The sequence below is a fragment of the Thunnus thynnus genome, chromosome 14 (assembly GCF_963924715.1).
Source record: "Thunnus thynnus chromosome 14, fThuThy2.1, whole genome shotgun sequence".
NCBI lineage: Eukaryota > Metazoa > Chordata > Actinopteri > Scombriformes > Scombridae > Thunnus > Thunnus thynnus.
Window position 1 is genome coordinate 7,136,354 of NC_089530.1, and position 8,141 is coordinate 7,144,494.

General features: G+C 40.9%; 1 long non-coding RNA gene across 2 annotated transcripts; it reads left to right on the plus strand.

The window, feature by feature from the left end:
- Nucleotides 1-1,023: 1,023 nt before the first annotated feature.
- Nucleotides 1,024-6,247, plus strand: LOC137196704 (uncharacterized). 2 transcript variants are annotated; one of them, XR_010931303.1, is made up of 3 exons: nt 1,024-1,191; nt 4,275-4,360; nt 4,886-6,247. It is a non-coding gene; the product is annotated as an uncharacterized lncRNA (long non-coding RNA). The 2 variants fall into 2 exon arrangements; XR_010931304.1 differs by lacking the exon at nt 1,024-1,191 and adding an exon at nt 1,386-1,558.
- Nucleotides 6,248-8,141: the final 1,894 nt, after the last annotated feature.

The following is an 8,141-nucleotide window of genomic DNA, read 5'->3' on the forward strand; positions in this document are numbered from 1 at the left end:
CATGCTGTGTGTTGTTCCACTTTACTACCCGGCCGTAATTCAACTGTGCAAATCTTTAGTGTAAAAGCTCCTCCAAACAAAGCGTAAAATGAATGGCAGCCAGCTGCTGTTTCTTTTTAGGGTTGTAGGGAAGGAACCTGCTTGGAAATTTCCTACAGATGTGATCGCATGACTGGCTGGTGACAACTTATAAAAGGACACTCTGGGGCACCCAGTGAGCCCCCGGGAGACAGAGGGATCAAGCTTGCATGGGGATAAGCAGAAACAGAGTGGGGTCTTACCTTAAAAGGCAGAATCCTGAAGGCAGTAGGCCATAACGGCAAGAATGTAGTCCTCTGACCCGAATGCTCAGTGCTTACATGCACTTCACTATCTACAGCTATGTAATGCCATACAGGTAGAAGATTAAAACCCCAGTTATAACATCCAGACACTGATTAAATAAAATATGAGCAGATTCCTGGCATCAGAAAGGGAAGACATTCAAAACCCACATTAAAAATGTATTGTAACTAACTACTGCATAGTCTTGGACACTTTGGTATTGAGTCATCTCTCTTGCAGAAATAAGACAGTCAGGAATTCAGCATGTTATCAAGAGACACAACCAGAAGTAATTCCACTGAAAAAGAACAGGAGGCTGACTTTCTGGAGCCAAGATATTTTTCTGGCAAATTTAGGTAGTTTTGCTATTTCAGAGCTGTAAGCTTTACAAAGGTCTTCAGAGAGCCATAAGCACTAAATAATGCTCATCATGGTGTAACAGCCCCATTGACACTAGATAAATATGGACGACATGACAGCTCCCCAAAAGTAGGTCGTTCTTTGCACGCTGTTTGTTCAAGTGCTCATTTTTCTGATAATATCTGATAAGTATTTTTTATCACTTATTTGACAATGTAAAGTGGGTGTGACGTCATGATTGACAGCTGTGACAGCTGCTCTCAAACCTCCATCAGGCGACTCTACTGTGCAGGCTATGGCCTCAAATGATGTCACAAAAGCAAAATGACAGCTCCCGAAAATGAGATATTTTGGCTTCACTTTTGCGTAGTGGTAGGAAGTGGGGACACATCGTCCATCTTTATATACACTCTATCAACAGCCCATGAATCAGTACAGTCAAATCCCTGTTCATCAGTGGAGCAACTTTTCTGGAGGATGAGTCTTTTAAAAAGAAGAAATATTCTGGTAAATATGCTTATTCACTTTCCTTCCAATATTTAGATGAGAAGCTGATACCACTCTCATGTCTGAGCTGGGAGGCAATTAGCTTAGCTGAGCAGAGAGACTAAAGGTAGGCAGAATCTGCCCAGCTCTGTCCAAAGTTCAAACATACACAGACCAACACCTCTAAAGTTCACTAATTAACACATTATCTTGTTTTTTTAACAAGTCCACAAACAAATGCAGAGGCGGTGGTTTCTTGGAGTCTTGTCACAGTGAAGTTGCAAGGTGTGCTAATGTCACACCTGTACAGAGACCTATACTGAAACTGTGCTTACCAACAGTAGCTAGTCACCCACACTATAGCCAGAAATGCTGCACAGACAGACAGGTAAGTTGTTTTGTGTTACTTTTCAAACTAACTCCCCTTACAACCAGAAATTGTCCTCATTACGTAATTTTGAAGTTTTGAGACAGCTAGCTGTTTCCTTCTGTTCCCAACATTTATGCTAGGCTATACAGTCTATGAGCTAACGTTACAGCTGAAATACACCAGTCGTGGACACAACACATCATGTTGGTGGGGTGGAGTGGGGTTTTCTACCTGCTAAACCAACTCCGTCTCCATCACTGCATGCATATCGAGTTTTGCCAAGTGATAATGCAGTTGGTTAAGCAGGCTATATTAACTGGTACTGGTGAATTAATTAACTAGATTGTTTTAAATACGGGATCATATTGATTTCATTTAACTACAGTAATGATGGATTTATTTTAATGTGTAATGTATAAAAAAATCCCACAAGGTTGCACTGCTGCGTTCCATTGTCTATGGTACAGTGAGGTATTTATTTTAATCATTTTTAAACAGATTGCACTTTTTTAAACAGATTGCACTGTTCTATGTAGTTTTTACCTGTTGGAGGGCCACCTAGCTGCGTGTAAAGAAAAAAAAAAACCTCACAAGTTAGAGTAGAGAGAACGGGAGGTTTGGCTGCTCTTCACATTCTGCTGACATTGTGTGGATGCAGAATTAACATATGATTGTGGTATTGATCTCATCCAACTCTTGGAAAGAATGCAAAATGTACTACTGAAGAAGTCCTTGTTGCAATGAAGACAATATTAACAGTAGACATTAGTTCATATGCTATATATACTATAGTAGACTATACTATAGCAACCTTTAAACTATTCATGGGAGTGGCATGTATCCGCCAATAAACACCACTCCCAAAGCAACTCATTGACCTGACCCCATTATTGTATCTCAAAAGGTGACTGGGTACGGTCGTCTCATTAGGGTGACAGAGATGTTGTTGACCTGCAAGAGGAAAAGATGGCAAGTGATGTCACCTACATCTATAAGGGGGTGTACCCCTAAGCCCAGTAGTCCCTCTGCATGGCATTGCAGGAATTCACAGAGGGTTGTTTGGAGGAAATGTAGTATAGAGCAAATGTATAAATACCTCCTATGGGTGAATATAGAGCACCATAGGAGAGCACCCTAATGGGCGGTTGCTGCCCTGGGTTGGGGGCATGCCATTTGAAAAGAGACAAAAAATAGACAAGGGTGATCTTAGAAAGACTCACATGATCACAGCCTTTGGTTTCATTCCCTTGCGCTGCCTTAGAAGGACAAAGAGCATACATTACTGTCCCATCCTACTGCGCTCAGTCACAGATCCATTCTTCCTGAACTGGAATAAAAATGAATAAATATGAATTATTCATGGATTGTTTGCAGTGTGGGGGTTGTTGTAAATTAAGCCGATTAAGCAGACTTTGTGCTCACCCCTATGTCTCAGAGCACCCTTGCAGTATTTATCATAAAGCTGACAGGAGGACAGTGAATGTCACTGTCTGCAAGCTGTAGGCCTATGTACTGTGTGTGTAATACAGTAATGTACAGTATCTGGAGGCTATGTAGATTATGCCCTGCTTGAATTGCAGGACATAATCAAACATCAGTGGATATTAGTTAGGGGGAAAATACAGATTATTGTTAAATGTGTAAATTTCCTTTTTATTTTTATGAATTCCTTTATTTACTTGAAGTTCATATTAGCTAAATAGTTTTGGTATTAGACATGACCATTTATCAAAAGGTTTAAAACATGCATTTGATGTATAGTATTTGCTGAGGAAAACAGTTATCTTTAGTTTAGCTTTCCTGTAGTTTTGTTTTAAAGTTAACTAAACCCCTAAATATACTGAATTAAGCAAAGGCTTGTGGCCTCCATCAGGGTAACTCAGTGTACAGTGAACCCCTCACATATAAATTAACTGTATCAAAACAGTTTAAACTTCTATACTTTGAATTGAACAATTTTGAACATGAAAAAGGGGTATATTGAGCACAAAATCAACCTCACTAGTCTAGGGTGACTTATGCCAAATGACACTGATTTTTAAACTATACGTTTTAAAAATAATCAGAATTTTTGTATTTATTGTAATAACTTTTAAATCTGTATTATTTTTTAAGCCACCTCTGGGTAGCACAACCAGCTAAAAACACATATATAACATGACATAAGATCACCTCATGAAGTTAATAAAGCTAACATGTTAGCAAACAGTTGCATATTTTCACATCCAGCAGATACAAACAACATTCATTTGAAGTTGTGTTTCCACCTGATGAATGTAAGTTAAATATTTACTCTTCTTTTAGCTCTGTTTTGGTCTCCACCAACTCCTAATGCAAATATTAGGATATTTTGTGGGTTTGTCACTACAAGCAATCTTGTTCATATAACACATCATCCATTGATCCATTTTGATAAGAAATTTTAATTAAAACACCTTTTAAATTACTTTAAAGTATTGCTGTAACTTTAATGACATGTAGTATGAACACTTCTGAATTTCAGAATTCACACTGGATCAGATGTAGATTCCAGCAAAGTGCAAAATGCCCTCAAGTAAAGATGCAAATTGCAGATAAATGAAATATATATTTAAGCATACAGTAGCTCTTGTTTTGCTCTACATAGTGTGGCACCACAATTAAATGTGCCTGGGTTTTGTCATGGAGGTATTCTGGTGCCTCTGAGGTGACACTGCTCTGTTTAACTCTCGCCCTCTCTCTGCCCTCCTTTCAGTGCAGCCCTCACGTGCGGAAGATACAAACTCAACTCGCTATGGTTACTGTCAGCCAAACAACAGTCAACAGCGCAGTGAACCTAAGGTATCCATCTCCTGCCAGACCAAACTGCATGTGAGCTCGCTTGTATCTGCACTGCATCAACCCCTGCTCAGGCTCATTTTATTCACCCCTGAGAATAAGCTCTCTCTACACTCTGCTGTTGTTGTCTTTTGAAAGGGAGCTGCGGCTCTATGCTGCTAAATCAGCAGATCTGAAGAACACTTTAGTCCAAGCTCCATGCTCAGCATCCCAAAGTAAATGTTTCCAAGAAACTTCTACTACTCAGGCCCCGATTATCATGGACATAGCATTCAATTTTTGGAGCACGTACAGTATGTATCAACAATGAATGATATCTCCCCAGCAAGCAAAAGAAATATTTAACAATAATATTTCTGAGAAAAGCTGTGCTCATACCTCAGATATTTCCTTCTGCCGATGTCTTTTTGCTGTATGGAAAGTACTCTATCTGGGTTCAGGGCTCATTTTGTGTGGTAGAACATTTACAGCAGGTGAATACAAGAGAATCTTTATCCTGCAGCTCACGTCTCTGCTGTCTCCATCTAGGGCCAGCGAGCAGGGAAACATCTTATTAAAGTTTCCCCTCTCATCCGCCTTCCACAGCTCAAGTCCGGCTATGAGGGGCTCCTTCACCAACACCTCTATGTGAAAGACAGTGTGCACATTATGCTGCTCTGTTGTGGAGCTTGGGTGGAAAATTTTGCTGGGTCTGAGCTGTGCTTTCTTTGGCACCAGTGGCCTCTGGGCCAAAGCTTATTCATCTGTGAACTGACAGCTTCACCTTAGCCCAGGAAACTGAAGAGCTGGATCCCCCGGATCACAGATCTGCTGGAGGAACAGTCATGAAATGCTCGAATGATTTATCTGTAACCTAAGGGCAAATGTTTTGAAAAAATAGCCTTTCTGTCTTGATTTTCTAATATTTTATATGATAGAATTCTCCTCACAAAATGTATTAAACATGTATTTCCTGGGGAGCATAACCCAAAACATGTTAACATGCTTAAAAAGTTGGGTATGTTCTTTTCCCCCTTGGCACCACCATACTAAACCACAGCATAAAAGTCCAAAAGACAGAATTGAGTATTTAGGTTTTTTCTGTTTTGTCAAGAAAGCAACTGGTTGGGAAATTACAAGGCAGCAGGTAGTGGCAACACCCTTGTCACCTCCCTCTCTTGACTAACGTCACCAATTTGGCAATCACTCCCCTGTTTTCAACAACACCAGTTTTGCTCCACAAAATACATGTGAACAAAGATTTTCAAAAGAAAAATATTCATTTTTCAATTAAATTATCTTTCCTCTTGAGAAAATCAAGCAAACTGGAAAAGACTAAGCTAAGCTGTGACTGTAAAACAAGTGGAATATTGTTCTGCTTGTGAGTCTGTGGGTGTCGCACAATGAGTTGCCTGATTGTGTTGCTGTACAGCATGTTTGTGGTGTTAACTTGGAATATCAGAGGCAGTTGGAGTCAAGGTTTCTTCAGGTCAAACTTCTACCTTGGCCCTGTGGTAATGAGAAACAGTCTACGAGGACTATTTCTACCTACCATCTCTGGTATTTTCTCCTCTGCCCCCAGGCTCTTAGAGAAGACTAAAGCCAGGAACAAGACAAGACACTCTGCATCTGCCAGTAGCCAGTACACTGTTCAAGTTGTGCAATTTAAATACAGATGCAGTGATTTGTTATCTAGACTTTACATAATAGAAACATCAATCATACATAAGACAAACCTCTAGAACTATGAAGGCACAAAGCCAACTGGTCGCTCAAACAAACAAAAAATAAATCCTTTCACTTTGTATTCCATGAGGAGCACTGAACTCACAGTCAGAGAACATAGAGGGAGTGTTCAGAGTCTAACATATGTCGAGTATTTGTATTGGATTTCATAAAACACTGGTATTTCCTGGTATTTTGTGTCCGAGATCTTTGGCATCCCTACAGAAATTCTTCTATGTTACACAACATGCTACAGTTCTGTGGTCACAGCTTCTTTTGTAAACCAAAGGGAGTTTGCTTGGGGTCCACGCCTGTCAAATGAAGGCTGTCATCAAGTCAATGGTGTACCATTGCAGGTATAAGAATAGTAATTATCTTGACAGCAGAGGTTTTCATTACTCAAGCTTGGAAGTTGTATGCTTCAGCTCAGCATATGCAAAGTCTTTAGCACTAATGTTGGGATTTTCCATGGCTGGGGCATCATGCCATGACATGGATTTTTTTGTGTGCAGGAATGTTCACATGTCCTCTAACATCTCTGGGCGTTCGCCATATACAAATTCATTTCCCATAAATTCTTCACAATATAAGTCACCCATTATTTTGATATTTAAAAATTTAATATGAAGCAGCAAAAGCAGGAAATGGGTTTTCATCAGCAGTAACTTAACATGACTCCTATACAGCTAAAAGTGAACAGGAAACAGTAAAATAAAGCAGAGATCTGAAAGTATTAACAGGGACGCAGGAGAGAAACTAAACTTCAAACCACAGAGATTCATTTAGAAGCTACAAAAGTACTGGGAGCAGAACATACAGAGACTTTTAAAAATATCTTTCTATCTGGTCTCCAACACAGACATGAGGTGAGTCTTGGAACACATGCCTGTTTGACAGGGAGATGGGGGGTCGTCACGTCTTGGCTGTGGTTGGCCCTACCAGCAAGATATCAACACAACCTGCTTAGAGGCGGGTTAGGCGTGCTTTGACCCAACTCCAGAGATGGTCTATCTCGGGCATGACTCGGCACAACTCAGCATGCTTAGACTGGTAATGGAAATGCAAATCAATGCGACATGGTTTGGCGTGGCCAAAAGTGCCAATGGAAAAACACTACTGATTTTACAATGGCTTCAGATGCCTTGGCTGGGCTGGTTACGGTTGTTTACAGACATTCTGAGGCCTTTCAAGGATTTGGAGAGGTTAGCCACATTGGCTTGCTCAATGACAGAGGTGGAATTGAACCCAGATAATTATTATCGAGGTGATCTTGTTTTCTCTACACAAGCATGACATGGCGGCAAGTGGATATTAGGGGGAAGCCTGCTATAAGCCTTCATAGGGTCTTGTTATGACTTACCCTTCATGTGTCTACACTGAATGGTCCATAGGGACAGAGGATCAGGCTGAGGAGGTCACTGCGGAGGGGTGGTGGAGTTCAAGAGGCTGCATGGAAGGCTAATAATTTCTGTCCTGCTCTTTAAGGGTTTTGTTCAACACTGCTGGATCAACATATCTTTATTGTAACTAGACAGAAGAAAAGGAATCATCTATCACTCAGCACTGAACAAAGTTTGCCTGTGGGCTGTAAGCGTGTGGTTTATAACCCCATCTCTCTATACATTCTGGCTGATGGATAGTGAGGCTCTAAGACCAAGGCCCTCCCTCCTCACTTGAAACAGCTGATTTATGTCTTGTCCTGGACACTTGTGCTCAGTGGCTGGAATGCAGGGAATTTCAAAGACCCCTCCTCTGCCTGTCCCATCCACACGCAAACAAATGGAGCAGGCGCCTGGTTGGGCAGATGAAGGCCCACCGGTGCTCCCACTGCAGGGCAGGGAGGCAGAATGTAAGGAATGCCAGAGGCGAGAAAATAAATCCATTCTATCCTTCTTTCTGTCAATCTGTGGCTCTTTTTCCCCTTGGTATCTTTCTTGTTTGCCTTTTCCCTCTTGTGCTACTTCTTTTTCCAGAGTTATTCTGATTCTCAGCCTCTCTTGAGTTAACTTGTTTAATCATTTTTGGAAAGGACTCTCAATTCTGGCACATGCACACATTCCCTGCAAGAAATCGGGCAGGA